Raw genomic sequence first — 16,670 nt, forward strand, 5'->3', positions numbered from 1 at the left:
CCATCAAGTGTGGACCTGGTTGACCTGCTAGACTGTTTTTGTCATGGGCTTAGCTTGAAAAACCAGGTCATACCATTTTAAGGTAGACCTGCATGTTAGGTTTTGAAACATGGTGGCTTGGTGGTTCAAGATTATGTAGCAGTTCTAACTTGATCAAATGTTCTACCAGCTCAACCACGTCTCCACCATCTGCTAGTCCAGCTGCTCCACTTAATATTTGACCAAATGACAAACAAATTATAATGTATCAAAAGCTACCTATAAGGCAGGTTTTTATAGCAGAGGATGGCTGTATGTTAATCACGTTTTCCTTTTTAATTGTTTTCTCTATGAGCCCACATATGGTTTCATAACAAACATGACTTCATATGGATATCAGTTAGCACATTATGTGCCCTGTGGCTGAATAGTGCTCATTTTATCTAGTGTCAGTTCTAAAATATGCACAGCCTTGTCAATAAATTGCCAGTGCAGTGTTTTGAAGTGAATTTTGAATAAATATTGCATAAAAATAAAACAGGCTACAATGGGGCTAAAGGCACACCTTAAGAAAAATTTGCTTTTCACTACTCCCATAGTGTATGATTGAAGAAAAATACATGTTTTTATTGAACATTGATGGAAAAAACAGCTTTTGGTTTGTTTTGTTTAAAAATCTTGGTGGCAAGGAAGGCCTTTTACCTCACACATGGGGTAAAAGACACAGCATTTACACAAATACTTTAGCTAAAGTAATATGTTTTTAATAATGTCTAAGTTAAAACCTGTTCAAAACAACCACTTTAGCAGTTTGTACTATTTTCAGTTCATTTTATAAATAAAATAATTATTTTTTATTCAATAAATATACTGCCATAAAAATGATCATTTTAAAAATACAGAAACTAAATTTTATTTTTATTTAAAAAAAAGTAAAGATTCTGTAAGCATTGAATGAGGTCCCATAATAATTTAATATAGCTTTACAATAGTAACAAATCAATAAATATTATTAATACCATATTTATAAATATATAATAGTTTCATTATAACAGTGATTATCTCTAAGGTGGACACCCAACCTAATATGTTAATTACCATCAGAATTTTACCATGTCCTGTCAACAAATGGAAAAGCCAGCCAGCTATTTATTATCATGTTAATTATTATGCTTTTTGCCCCAACAGCAAATGCGCTGTTTACCCCAAACCATACTTACATATTCTTCTGTTATTGAAAAACCATTGCTTTATTTACCTTGAACAAAACTGAAAATCATTAGTAAGACCTTTGTCTCCAAATATAGTCAATCATTTTATCAATTCTCATTTACAACATACATCTACAACATTTTTAAAAACATCAAATATTAGATCAAATCAGCGCAGAATCAACTTTACGTTGCTGTCAGCGATCGTATCAAGGATCAGCCAGTGTATCATCAAAAGCGGTTCTTAAGAAAAGTGCTGAGCTGAATTTTATGTACATTTTGTGAATTGTAAATAAACTTAACGAATAATTAAACGAATGCAAAGAACCAAAAATAAAATAAAATAATAATAATAAAAATACTATTTCACAAAGTTCTGTCATGGAACTCTAGATGGTAGAGGTTGATAGTTCCGTTCTCAATGTGCTTGCAATCACATCATTCTCTACAGAGCACAGCTGATTGGTTCCTGCTTTATCAGTAGCCAATGAGTTTACTGCTCACCCTTCAAATGCTTGGTCAGAGCTTGCTAAGCAGTTGCAGTGTGCTTTCAGAAACTCTCCACCTTCCCCAGCTCCACCTGTATAGATCTGCTAGGCAAAAAAGACAAAAAATATAACATAAAAAATATTTTAATAATTTAATGACACATTCTCATGTTCATGGTTCTCTAATATTGGTTAATGGTGAAATCACATGTATGTAAATGGATAAAATACTAAAATTAAATAAAATTAATTAAAAAAAATAATAGCTATGGTTCATTAGTACTGACACGCTGATCATTTTGTTCTTGTTAATACGCAGCTCCCTGAATGCATGTCCATTTATTTATTTATTAGGCAAGTTGTCATGTTATAAGTGGAATAATGTATAGTGAGTTACATTATCCCTTACATATCAGTTGACCGCTATTCTCACACCTATCTTTATGGTTTTCTTCTGTCTTTCATTTTCTCTGCTGCAACATATTGTGAGCAGCAAAACCTCTGCAGCCCCCCTCTTTATAAATTCATTCAGTCGCTCCATTTTCCCTCCTCTGTCCAGAGAGCAGTTCAGTATTGTATATTACAGTCTCACAGCCTACATTTAAGCGAAAAACAACAGGGTGTTTTGAGGTCACCGAGTTTGATGAGGCTGTGTTTCATACTGACCCGAGCTGATTACCCCACAGCGCGAGAGATGGAGACATGAGAGAAAAGAAGCGGGATGTATGCAGAGCTGTGTGAGCAGCATCTCCAATCAGGCAGCTTAGGAAGAGGACGGAATGGGAAGGGTGGGGGAAGGAAAAATGGAGAGAGAGGGAAAGGGTGTGTGTATTTGGTGGTGGGGGGGTGGGGGGGATTTCTCTGTGGGAGAGAGAAAGTGGCAGAGAAAGCGCACAGAAGGAAGGGAGGGGTGTACGTGTGTGTTCACTGGAGTGTGTGTGTGTAGTGCTGCAGTAACGAGTGGAGAGGGGGAATGACTGCAGTTTCTCGGGCTGATGGAAGAGCACGAGCAGGAGACATCCGCACGCCGCTGAAACGTTAACCCCTAAGTGCCTCGCTGGTGTATGGCCCAGACGCTTATTGAGGATTAGGACCGAGGAGATCACTGCAGTCAGGTGTGTGATTTTTCAGTGTGTTTTCTTCTCAAAGGTGCTGCGAAATGGGATGATCTGGATATGGGAAGGTGGGCTGTGCTGCGCTGGATGCTGGAAAGATTGTCCAGGGCACTAGATGGTTATGACTTAATCGTGCAGCGGAGAGGGAAGCCCGTTCAAGAGTGGCCTCGCTGAATACTAGAGTACTGCAGTGTGATTCATGCGTATGTTAGTCTTGGGTAACTCTTTTAAAGCATCTTTAATAGGCTTTTTGTGAGTCTGAAGAAAAGTGGTCTCTAAAGTGATCCCTAGTGATGCTTTAAGATGTTTGATTGGGAAGTGATGCAATGGTCCCGAGCTTGGAGTGTTTGTCCCAGTCTGCCAGATTTTATATGTTAGTTTAGTTGAACTTGTGTTGCACACTGATCTCGGGTCAGCTTTCTGTCACACCTCACTGAGGCTGGAGTCACAGACCCCTCACAGGAAGCTGGTCCCAGAACAGTGCGCAAGGGCAAAGTCAGCCGCAAGCTGTTGGCGGGTGGGTGTTTACTCTGTCCGTGCATGATGGGTGCAGGTCGGTTCCTGGAGAGTTTCCAAAGGTCAGTCCCGCTGACAGCTGCCACGTTTCCCCGGAGGGGCAATGGGAACGACACCCTCCTCCCCATCGCCGAACAGCGGCAAGACAATATGCTGCGCCTCAGTGGTACGGCTGCTGTAAAAGCGGATCACAGGGATAGACCACAGACAATGGAGTGCATTAAAAGAGCTCTGCGGTACAGCAAAGAGAGGCTGGAAGCTGAATACCTGCTGTTTGCTGTCATTTAAATGCACTTTGTTGTTGCTTTCAACCTGATGATAACATTATTGTCAAACATAAAAATACTCTTCAGATATTTCCATAGTGGACAATCCAGCAGTTGTTTTCTATCAAATACTCTAAGATTGAACTGATTTTATATTTCCTGTCACATTGGTTGCTCTATGTTGTGTGTCTGCTAGACGCTTGAGTTAGTGGTTATATTGGATGCTAGAAGTGTCAATTGGACACAGTGGGATGAAAAGGGAACTTCCTTAGATGCTCGGCAGCTCTCTCGCTCCCTTTCTCTCTCTCTCTCTTTCTCTCTGGCAAGCGTTTTTCTCGCTCTCTTGGGATTCTCCTGCAGAGGACTGGGGATCAAAAGGAAGGGACATTCTCAAGGACAAATGCTGTGTCATCAAGGCTTTAGACCTTGAGATGGAGTACAGTACAGTGTGGCATTGAGCTTAGATATATAAGGGAAAATTTGAAGATGTTTTGAGTATATTCGTGCTTTATAGCTTGTCTGATCACTCTGGTTTTAGACATTGAAGTTGCTGGGTTGTTTTTGCTCATTTTTAGGGTGCTTGTGTTAAGTGTGTATGTCCAAATGTGTTTTAGACGTAATGTGAAGGATTAAGACATCTACATGGTCAATTACCATGCTTCTAATGCTACAGAGGAACATCAGAACATCCCAAAAATCCTTAGGTACAATACAATGGAATCAAATGAGATAAATGTTGGTGTTCAGTTAGAGTTATACATGGATACAAGTTCACACTGAGATTTTAGAATTCTGATTGAAAATATTGTTGAGATCTGAAACTGCCAGAGGAAACTGGTCCTTTTCACATTTTTATTTTTACATCTTCAAAGTTTGTTCTTTTTACAGTATCTCGGAAGTTTGAAAATGAAACGTCCAATGAGTGGTTCTATAAGGTTAATGCACTATATTCATAATACAGTAGTGTGCAACTGCACAAAAATAAGTATTTATTAATCAATAATCTGCCCCTGTAATCAAAATTTGTGTGAAAAGGAAAACAATTTGTTGGTTTTTTACTGTCACTAGTGTTCATTTCAGCTGGAAACTGCAGTGAATTGTGTATTGTGTGTCTATGATGATAAAGATAGTATGTCAAGTTAACTTTGCCCTTTATCTATATTTTATGGTTTCTGTCAGCGGCCCAGTTATTTTAAACTAATGTATTTAAAATAATTGTTACCATAATTAATAAAAAAAATAAAAATGAATGTACTGAAAGCTGATGATGTAAAAAGAAAACAGTATTTGCCCAGTATGCAGCTAACCAATAATAAATCGGAGAGAAACCATAAAACAGCTAGTGTCATCTATCATCATGGACACTTTCTCCCATCTGGGCTCGCATCACAGTTTTATATTATGAATTACACATAAGACACAAGCGATGGTCAGTAGTACAATAGATCATAGCTTTTATTGGCAGGAGAACATTATTTAAAACTTGCCCTGTGGGATTGTGTTAGAGAGGTCAATTCAGACAGAAAAAAAGGACAAAATCACTGTGGAATGCCCCTCTCTTCTTCTTTATGAGGAGAAATGCCTCCTTTCATGATATAGCTCATTAGTTTGGAAACCATCACTGTCGTGTTCTTAATGTTCTGTCTCAAACTCAATCAAAAAAGCAGTGTTCTTATAAAGTTAAAGCAATAGTCCACCAAAAAATGAAAACCATGTCATCATACTTGCCCTCATTCCCTCAAACCCTGTGATCACAAAATTAGATTTTAGTAGAATTTCCAGACTGCTTCTTTTCTTATATGGTGACCAGGGATTGTGAAGCTGCATAAAGGACAAAAATGTACAATAAAAACAGCCATTCTCTATATTACAAGTCTTCAGAAGCCATAAAATAGTGTTTTGCATGCTACCGTCCTGCCTTGGCTTAGTTCACCCAAAAGTCTATAGTCTGACATTGTCTACTCCCCTTCATGTCATTCCAAACCTGTATGACTTTCTGTTTTCTGCCGGAGAGAAAGAAGAGAATTTTGCAGCTGTTTTATCAGTTTAAAGCTCGAAATAGAACAGAAACAGAAATAGAAATAGAAATAGAAAAGTTTAAAGCTCAAAATAGAATATGAAGACATAAAAGTAGTCCATTGGTTTAACCCAAGTATTCTGAGGTAATATGACCACTTTATGAGCAGAGCGTGACATCATGACAAGTCACGTGATACACAAGAACCAATGAGCTTAAAAAATTAGGACCCCACCGACTTTTATTGTAAGGACAAATACAGCTGAAAGATTATTCGGGAACACTTTACAATAAGATCTAATTTGTTAACATTAGTTAAAGGGATAGTTCACCCAAAAGTGAAAATTATCCCATGATTTACTCACCCTCCAGCCATCCTAGGTGTATATGACAATCTTCTTTCAGACAAACACAATCAGAGATATATTTAAAAATATCCTTAGTCCTCCAAGGTTTATAATGGTTGTGGATGGGGGGCAACGTAATGAATCCAAAAATAATGCATCCATCCATAAAAAAAAGTATTCCATACGAATCCAGTGGGTTAATAAAGGCCTTCTGAAGCGAAGCGATGCGTTTTTGAGAGAAAAATATCCATATTTATAAATTTATAAATTCAAATAACTAGCTTCCGGCAGACGACTGTATGCAGAATGCGAAAGTCGATTTGCGGCGGAAGAGTATCCTTTGACCTGACGCACAATGTAATGACGAACACGGAGGTGCAGAGGATAGTGCAAAACAAATCACCGGTCACAGATTATAAGTCTAAAAGGATAAGTTTTAAAGAGAAATTTCAGAGAGTTTTGATATAAGAGAAGAGGAGCTTGAGTTTGTTGCACAGCCCTATTTATTTGAACCGTGACATTCACTTATTTGGCAAAAACTTTATCCAAAGCATTTTTATGAACATGCATTTCCTGGGAATAGAACCCATGACATTTCCATTGGTAACACCATACTCTAATTAGACTACCTGAGCTAATGCTGAATTATTATGTTAGTGCTGGTTTGGTGGTAGAGTCTTACTACCCAGGAGTGGTACCTCAGATGTGGCCATATCTGCATCATAACAACCATCCATGAGTAGAGGAAGCCAGTGTGAAACTAATTTTTGGCTAATGTGTATCTCTAAAAAGAGGGTGTGGTTGTGAGCCTGTTTGTCATGGTGCAGTGAAGCCGTATTGCCCTCAGTAAAAACAGCTGCTTAATTGAAGAGCCATAGGGGTGACAATAAAATGAAAGATACAATTCGTAATTAATGATGAACAGCAGCTTCACCCTGAGGATAAATCGCTGAGGCTAAAACAAGCCTGTGAAACACGTTAAAGGAGTCCACCCGGAGCTATATTTGGAGTGGTTTCTGAAGATGTTTGTTGTACAACAGTGTTACAAATTTGTTTGAGTAAAAGTCATACACTGATTTGAAATTACTATTTGTGACATTTCAATTGTAATCTACAAATCTGAGAGCTGATTTAGTATATGTGATGTGAGCAGTTGTTTTGTAGTCTTTGAATAGTTTCCACCCTCGCATTTGTTTGCGTGTCCAGTTCGGCCCAAGGGCCACAGAATACCTCATTGAGTGGCATACAGAGCGGTCTGGAGCCGCTGTGATGTGCGGGGGAACACTCATTTTCATCTCACTGAGCTCAATCAGATGGCGTTCCAATGGAAATGTTCAACCATCAGTAATGAAATGCCCAAGGACAAGATCTGTTTTTAATACGGGCGTATGTTTGAGCATGGGTTGTAGGAACATCCCTTAACCTACCAAAGAGATTAGAAAAAAACACTACTGATATTTTTTTCAATTTTAGTTGTGATTGAATATTTAATATGTCACATGATGCATGTTTTCATTTCTAAACTAAAAGTATTTTGTCTTTTTTTTATTATTATTTTTTTTTTTTTTACTTAAATCGATAGTTACGCATGAAAAACTTGTCAGAATGCACATATAATTTTGAATAGCCATTTGTGGAGAAAGATGGATTGCAAGAATGGCCCCTAAAGCTACATTCACACTGGGCTTTAAAGGGGACCTATTATACCCCTTTTCACAAGATGTAATATAAGTCTCTGGTATCCCCAGAATGTGTCTGTGAAGTTTCAGCTCAAAATACCCCACAGATCATTTATTATAGCTTGTCAAATTTGCCCCTATTTGGGTATGAGCAAAAACACGCTGTTTTTGTGTGTGTCCCTTTAAATGCAAATGAGCTCCTGCTCCCTGCCCCCTTTCCAGAAGAGGGCAGAGCTTTAACAGCTCACACATTAGTTGCTCAACAACAACAAAATTGGAGAATCTCAAGCAGCCATAAAGAGGATTGTCAGTAACATGTTCAGCCTTACATTGTTCAAAACGGAGTCGGACATGTCTGATGGAGAGACTCAGGAAGAAGTTACAACTTTTAGAATGAAAATGGATGTTTCTGAACGGTTAGTGGATAAATGTGCTGGCCTTTGCAAATAAACATAATATTTTTAATGTCTTGTCTTTACAAAAAAAATACAGTTTTTCATGACCATCACCTTTTACACTGCTCTTTACAAACATGTGGTTATAAAGTATATAAATAAGGTTTAAAATAGACAACAGACATATGGTCTCTAAGACAACAATAGCTTTGTCCACATTTGGTGTGGAACTGGCTAACAGACACATCGACTGAAATGGTGATTTACTCAAAAATCCTAAAAAAAAAAAAAAACAGTGTGACATTTACTTCTTCTGGAGGATCACAAACAGTTGGTACAGATCTGTCCTTGAGTAACAACTTTTTAGCAAAGCCTGCCTTGTATTGCTCCTCGTTCACAAAGAGTCTGGAGTTAAATGATTTGCGCAGACATACATGATTTTAGGTATATTTTGGGGTGCATTATCTTCAAAAATAAAACTAATCCACTGCATCCTCAGTGGCTCAGATGTTGGGAGAAAATGAAGAGTCTTCTGTTCACACACGCAGAACACTGGAATTGCTTATGAGAAATTCTTGTCACTACAGCTGCTTAAGCGTGGAGAAAATGGCGGACAGCATACAAATCGCTGAGGGCGGAAACTATGGTAATGTAGGACTGTCAGTCAGCAACCGTGGGCGGAACCTGAGCAGTGTGACGTCACACTGCATAGAGAATCAAAATGGCATGTCTAATGGTTGAGTGGATAGATTTTTATCATTGAAGGGTGGTTGTGTTCACATACTGCCAACACAAATTTATGTCCAAACACCATGTAAAAGTGGATTTTGCATAATGGGTGCCCTTTAATTCCTTCTTAATAGGTGCCCTTTAGAGCTTTCTGTGTGAATGCAAGCTGGGAATTTGATCCTGATATCAGACCCTAGTAACATTACCGGGATCAATTCTGGATTGTGAGAACAGAGCTGGAGCCGATGCCATGAGGATTTTTGTCTTGACATCATAATTTCACTTTGTCTTTACAAGACTATCCAAGAAAGTTTCAGATTTTCCAGAATCTCAAAGAGGTTTCCTCAGACTTTAAATGCCACTTCTAAATGTATATTGAAATATTTAATCGGCCACAATAATGTAATGTCATCAAACCAACTCAACAAATTTAAATTATGTGACTAATTGTGATCAATTTAATTAAATAATTGGCATATCATGTAATTAAAGTTAATTCAATTAAAGTTTGTAATCATTTGACAGTCTTAATGAATATTCTTACGGTAACAGGAAAAAAAATAAATAAATAAAGATGAAAACATGCTGCGTCTTGTTGCCCTTGGTGGAGAACAAGGAGTGTTCAGCCAGTCCATGTCCGAGTGTGTGGTGTCTAGTACGTGTACACTGTCTCAGATGGTTTGTTTTTTACAGCAGGACTTCCTGTTCATACATCTTCTGGTATTATGTGGTGAGCTGTAGGATTTTGATAGTAAGCTCCTCTGTCTTATTGGGACAGCAGTTTAGATTCTTCTCATTCTTCTTGCGTTTGACAGTAATGGTGGTTATAGCTTCCATTAATTTTTTTTGTCACTTTGTGTTTCGGCTGATAGCCGGTCTGTGTTCAGCTTTCTATGTCTTTCATATTTGCTTGCTGTCATTGCTATTTGTGACTGTGCTGCTAAGGCACAGAAATACGCTCTGCAGTCACAGCATCAAAAAAAAAAAAAAAAAAAAATCTGTTTTGTAATCAGTATTTTTCTCTTGTTCTCCAGGGAAAATGTCTAAATATCCTTAAAACAAGTTACATTTATTTTTAAGTAAAAATGCAAAAGATATTAATTAGATTATATATCAATGTCATGTTTCCTGTCACGTGCTTCCTTTGCTTCATGTGTTTTGTTCTGATTGGTTCATGGTTGATTGATCAGGGGCACGTTCAAGCTCACACCGGTGCGCAACGTTTTGCTACGTTTTCCGGGTTGAACGACACGTTTCCTGGAAACGGTGTGCAACGGGTTTGAGATGCGTTTTCTCTTGTTTGGTGGGCGTGTTAGAAATGTCAGCCCAATCAGCGGCAAGATGTATATAAACCACGCGGTATTAAAGAGACAACTCGCACACTGGGCATTAATGTAACATAAAAATACTTTACTTATATATTTTGGTGTTGTATTGTGAAGGTACACTTTAATAAACTTTTCTATACTCTGATTATATAATGGTAAATATTACAATATCATAGCACAACAACAGTGATCAGCATTAATGATAAGCCTATTAAACAATAAAATAATATAGATCATAACACAGTCTGGGAGGTAAGAAGTGGATTATCCTTCACCTGAAATGTTTGTATCACAATAATGAGAAGTTTCCACAAATCCCTTCACTCGATTGGGATGTTCTCTTTTATTCTGTACGGCAAGGGCAGTGACTGTAACATCGAGGGTACTTTGCAATATTAAACATGTATTTATATCGACTTCATCAGGCTCCAAAAATTCTTCAAAAAGAACACAAAGAATGTCCTTCTCAGTTGCCATAGTTGCAACGCTTGCGTCATCACAACAGGGTGTTCAACGCGCCACCGTTTCAGTTTAAAAAACGTTTTGCAACGTTTTGTCGGGGGTGAACGCAGCCCAGGTGTGTCATTAGTCATTGGCTGTGTCTGAAATCACATACTCTTGAGTAGTTACTTATTTTGTAATAACAAAATAAGTAATAACTTCACAACTGCTAAAAAAGTATGTTCTAATATGAGTATATAGTATGAATGTGTCTAGTATTAATGTAATCTGGACATACTACATCTGCCATCTTGTCATTATCACATGACCTACCAGCGTCAATTCTGACGCTTCACTGCCATTCACAAATCCTCTCCTGTGGCCTCATGGGATAGTAAAGTGTCCATCGTATCCTCATTTCACTCTCTCGCCGAAAGTAATAGGTCATCTGAGTACTTTTTGCCTATTCTTTTATGAGTACTGTGAATTCAGACACTTCTTTTGTCACATACTGTTTTTCACCAAGTATATAGAGGGGAAGTATAAGATATCGGATGCAGCCCTTGAGTACAACTCTCATGTTCCCATTGTCTTTTGTCTAGCTTTGTTCATGTAACCGACTGTTGGTGAGTTTGTCAAGTCTGTTATAGTCACGTTCAAGTCAAGTCAAGTGGGCGGGTTCTCTCGGCAATAGCACAGCGGACACAATAAAATGGGCAAGTAGGCTACTTAGTAAAATTCATGAATATTACACAATTTAAACATTATTTAAAGGTGCCCTAGAATCAAAAATTGAATTTACCTTGGCATAGTTGAATAACAAGAGTTCAGTACATGGAAAAGACATACACTGAGTTTCAAACTCCATTGCTTCCTCCTCCTTATGTAAATCTCAATTGTTTAAAAAACCTCAGAAAAACAGGCGAATCTCAACATAACACTGACTGTTACGTAACAGTCGGGACATTATTATGTAAGCTCCCAATATTTGCATATGCCAGCCAATGTACAAGGCATTACACAAGGGCAGCCGGTATTAACGTCTGGATGTGCACAGCTGAATCATCAGACTAGGTAAGCAAGCAAGAACAATAGCGAAAAATGGCAGATGGAGCGATAATAACTGACATGATCCATGATTACATGATATTTTTAGTGATATTTGTAAATTGTCTTTCTAGATGTTTCGTTAGCATGTTGCTAATGTACTGTTAAATGTGGTTAAAGTTACCATTGTTTCTTACTGTATTTACGGAGACAAAAGCATGCGATTTAAAGGGGCCGCAGCCTGAATCGGTTCATAGTTAATGATGCCCCAAAATAGGCAGTTAAAAAATTAATTTAAAAAAATCTATGGGGTATTTTGAGCTGAAACTTCACAGACACATTCAGGGGACACCTTAGACTTATATTATTTCTTGTAAAAACTGGTTCTAGGGCACCTTTAAAGTACATACGGAGTGACTGAACCAACTTTTGTCATAGAATACACATGTTTGTTTGTTTGCATTGAGTTGACAAGTTTGAACGTTCTTGTGCCCATTTATTTATTTTCAAGATTCATTACAGCTAAAAAGCTGGGAACACAGAACGTTATTTAAACCAATGTTAATTTTATTAACGAAACCTATGACGAAAAATGCTCGTTGACAACCTTTTTTTCCATGACTAAGATGAGACGATAAGAGAAGACACCAATGTCATTTAACGATAACGTGACTAAAACTACATGTGCAATATTGTTGACGAAAAAAGATTGAAATGTGGCTAAAAGACTAAACACTTGACCAAAATCACTCTTTTGAAATCACTTTTTTGAAATCACTTTTTGTTTTTGTTGAATAAAGGAGACAAAACATTACAGACTGTCTTTACGAGTGGTCACACTTACGGTTGCCAGATTTCCAGAATTTAAACCCCCTATCAGAGCTTTTCTGTTAAAAGAACACGTTTTACTTGATCTTTGCTATCTGGCAACCCCGCACACGAGCTCTCTCTACAAGAAGCGCGGATCTAAAAACACAGACAAGCTAAAGTTCAGCGCTCTTCATTTGAGATTTTCTACTTAAATTAAAGTGTCTATATTGCACTGCTCGTTTACTGACTAAATCTGGGACCAAAGTGCAGGCTGATATCCAGCAGTGGCTCTCTAACTGACATACGCGAAAAGTGCCGTTCATTTTAACTTAAAATAACATGAAAACTGAACGTATTTCTAGCAGGTAAAATGTCGTATATACACGACATTCAATCAAATTACCTAATCTTTCGTGGTCAAAACTGACTGCACCCACACAAGCCAGCATCGCGCTGCATTACTGTTCTCGACAAACGTTACCTTTGTGAAAGTGGGGATTTAGTACTTACTAGTATGAAGAACAAATATAGACATAGACTGCATGTAGATTAAAGATTAAAACTCTTTGATGCAAAACCATACCCTTCTGCGAGTTACTGTTTTTAATGTTGATCATATTATACCAGCAAGAATATTGCCTGAATATAATATATAACATCCTGAATATTGATTTTATACAACAGTTCAACAAACAAAAGGGTAATATTAAGTGATTAACAGTATTGTCAGTATTTTTGCTCTATGAAAGCCACAGAACTGCAGCACACAAGTTGTTTCGTGAACGAATCTGTGGCTTTGAACAAATCGTCAATGATTCAGTGATCCATTCATAAAAACAGTGACTTACTGCCACCTACTGGCAGTTTTAATGTTATATTTAAAAGTATCACTTCGTTTTTATCACTGTATTTATTTATTTATTTTTAAATTTTAAGGCATTAATTATTTTACAAAGGTATTTATAAAGGTAAAAAAAATGCACTGTAAAAAATAATTTAAGAAGGCAAATATTGTGCTTTAATGGAAATGTGTAACTGCAGTCTAAGTGGAAAAGAAAGGGTACACAGAAGAATGTTAAATCCCTCATGGAGTACGATTGCACAAGTGCTACTGCTAAGAGTCTGTTACTTAGCTTAAATAAACTGGTATAAAGAGAAAAATTATGACTATTTTGTCTAAAGATTACATATAAAATATCTATCAAAATTAATGTTGGTAACTGTAGTTTGACTAAAAGTAATGACTAAGACTTGACAAAAATGTGATGACTTTTCGTCGACTAAAACTAGACTAAAATATGAAAGACTAAAATGAATGAAATGTGACTAAGGAGCATTTTCATCTGAAGATAAAGACTAAGACTAAATCAAAAATGGCTGCCAAAATTAACACTGATTCAAACTCACGTTAGACACTTTTAACATTAAATAAAGCACATAAACAGTACTTTATATTATCATTGCCATACTTTGTGTTGCTGTTCCAGCTGCGACGTCGCAGAGAAATGGAAACCGTTTCTAAAATAGAATATTCGTGTGTTGCCGTCGCGGCTGGTTAGGACAAAAACTAGATATCTTTTTTCGCTTGTCGCATCGTGTCTGGTTAGGACACGGTGTTAGTTCTGTTTGTTTGCTATCTTGTTTCCCATTTATTAATAAATAGCACATGGATTCAACTCTGTTTGCCTTCAGTGGACTGTCTGTTACAGTATCTTGTTTTAAAAGATGTTTTTCTATCATTACTGTGTGTCTCTCTTCAGACTAAGCAACATTTAAGTATCAACTAAACTCAAATGTGCTAACTCATTTCTCATTTTCTAATTGGTTATGGTGTCAAGTCTGCTAATTCGTCAGACAACAATTTGCATCAAGAATGTACGTGGTGATAATCATTCATAGCCTGACAGCGAGGTGCAACAATGAGATGCTCATGGAACGAGACGCTGAAAAAACACGACTTGTTGTGTTCATAAGAATTGATGGCCAAAAATTAAATCAAGACAAAAATTATACTGTGTACTATGCTTGATGAAAACCTTTTTAGATTAGAAAACAAAAAAAAAACAAACAAAACAAAAAAACAACAACACTAAAGGTATGATGTTTTTTTCTGTATACAATGATATTTCATTGCGTTACCGAATGAGCAAATATTTGGTTTGTATTAAAATCCAGTCTAAAAACATCACGCTCATGCTGTGGAACTAAACATCTTTTTATACTTTCTGACTATTTGTCTGTCACCCTTTTGCTGTCTCATCCTCTTTTTTTATCTCTCTTTCTCTCTCTTTGCATTGTCTTTTTACAGTTTGAAAAGCAATACTTTTTGACATATTTAAATGACTAAATGCACATTCAGCACTGTCTGTCATTCTCAGTACATAATTACTGGTGTTTGCCAAGGCAAGCATCACTATTACTCATACAAAAGGTCACTGATATAAACTGTTTATTAAACTGCATAACTGGATGAATAATATGTCAAATCATGCAGCTTGTTGTAGAGAGCTGTTCTCTTACTTTAATACGCACATTTCGAAGGCCTCTGAACTCTCAACATGGTTAAAACTTTGTTTAAAAATCTTCTCCACATGCCTGCTGACACCTGATTGATAATTTTGACTTTTTTAATAAGGCCTTTTAGTATAATTGTAAAAAGATTGTGTTTCACGTTTTTTTGAAAAGACGTAACATCATTTGACATAATTTGAAAAATCTTGTTAAAATGTATCAAATATGATACCTCAGGTTTTGAGGAATGTTTTATTTGTTCATATCTCAATAATCAAAGTATTGCATTGCATTATAGGTTTTGCCCCCACAATAAAAACTACAGAGCTTTGTTCATAAAACTATGATACATAGTGCATGATGTGAGTATCTGCTATACTGTTATAAAGATCACATTGATTTACATTACAAGCTATCAGGATTTTATATCACTTTTTGGTCATATAAATATCAGCAACTGCAGCAAATTGTATTGTATCATAGTTGTTTTTTCCCTCCTTAAGTATGAGCTTTATATTCTCACTTAATATATCATATTATATGAGCCATAAAAGCCTGATGTATCAGATATTTGACTCAACAATTAACACATATACAATTTTTTATACAGTTTGTCTATAGGTATAATAAGCTATTCCATTTAAAAACATATAGATTATTCTCATATGTCAGGCTTTACAGGGTTAAGCAACTGGATCTAATGATTTTCTTCTGTTGGGTGATTAAACAGACAACACATTTGCATATAATTGTATTGAAAGAGTAACCTGAATCATATGTTTTTAAGGTATGTAGAAACCTGCCACAGCATCCTGACAACACTCTCGCAACTGCATTTAAAAAAAATCTAGTCGTACAACAGTGGACACAAGATGAGATTGACTGAATAACTGTCAGCACTTCCCATCCCTGAGATTTGTCTGGACAGAATCATGATATTTAACGATTTCATAAAATCAAACATGACATTTTGTTATTTCTGCCCTATCGGCAACCCAGAATACAATCATTTGAGTGATTTATGAGTTGAACTAAGGTTGAAGTTGGTCAGCTGGAGTCTGGCTTGTGATGCTTGTTAATTTAATTAAAACAATTTAATTAGGGAGAGCTACAGCTCTTTGAGCGCAAGGAGGCGGATGATGCAGCAGAGGCTGGGAAGAGCCCCGGGTCAGACTGCTGCTGATTCCACTGCTCTGAATCACACTCACCACTGCAATCTTCATCCTCATTCAACGTTTCTACTGTGACCGAGCACCTTACAATCCCTCTGAGTGATGCAATAACAGTGCAACTGTGATAAATGTTCTGGAAGATGTTTTTAGTTACCATATGGAAATTGGAAATAAGAGTGCCTCTTGTCTTCGATGTAAGATTTTAAATGCAGGAATATTACCATTGTAAATTTGCCTTTTTTTTAATGTATGTCAATCTGATACAATGTTTATAAAAGTGTTCATTTTATGCATAATAATTTATGTAATAATATATTAAAAAATAAATGAAAATTAATATATTATAATATAATATAATCATGAAAGGTCCCTTGCATACGTATTTACACTCTTAATGACAAAATTACTAAAATTAATATTTCCACAAGGTTTAGGAGTGTGTTTATGGGAATTTTGTACCGTTCTTCTAGAAGCACATTTGTGAGATCAGTCAGTGATGTTGGCGAGAAGGCCTGGCTCTCACTCTCTGCTCTAATTCATCCCAAAGGTGTTTTATCGGGTTGAGGTCAGGACTCTGTGCAGGCCAGTCAAGCTACTCCACATCAAACTCGCTCATCCA

At 36.7% G+C, this 16,670-nt stretch overlaps 1 protein-coding gene across 1 annotated transcript in view; it reads left to right on the forward strand.

Annotated features, from left to right (window-relative positions):
• Window positions 1–2,748: 2,748 nt before the first annotated feature.
• syt2a (synaptotagmin IIa) overlaps window positions 2,749–16,670 on the forward strand; it is a 62,868-nt gene continuing 48,946 nt past the window's right edge. The window contains exon 1 of the mRNA XM_067371286.1: window positions 2,749–2,793. The gene's annotated coding sequence lies outside the window, so the exon portion shown is untranslated. The remainder of the gene's footprint in view (window positions 2,794–16,670) is intronic.

The sequence above is a fragment of the Chanodichthys erythropterus genome, chromosome 20, assembly GCF_024489055.1.
Source record: "Chanodichthys erythropterus isolate Z2021 chromosome 20, ASM2448905v1, whole genome shotgun sequence".
NCBI classification, from domain to species: Eukaryota; Metazoa; Chordata; class Actinopteri; order Cypriniformes; family Xenocyprididae; genus Chanodichthys; species Chanodichthys erythropterus.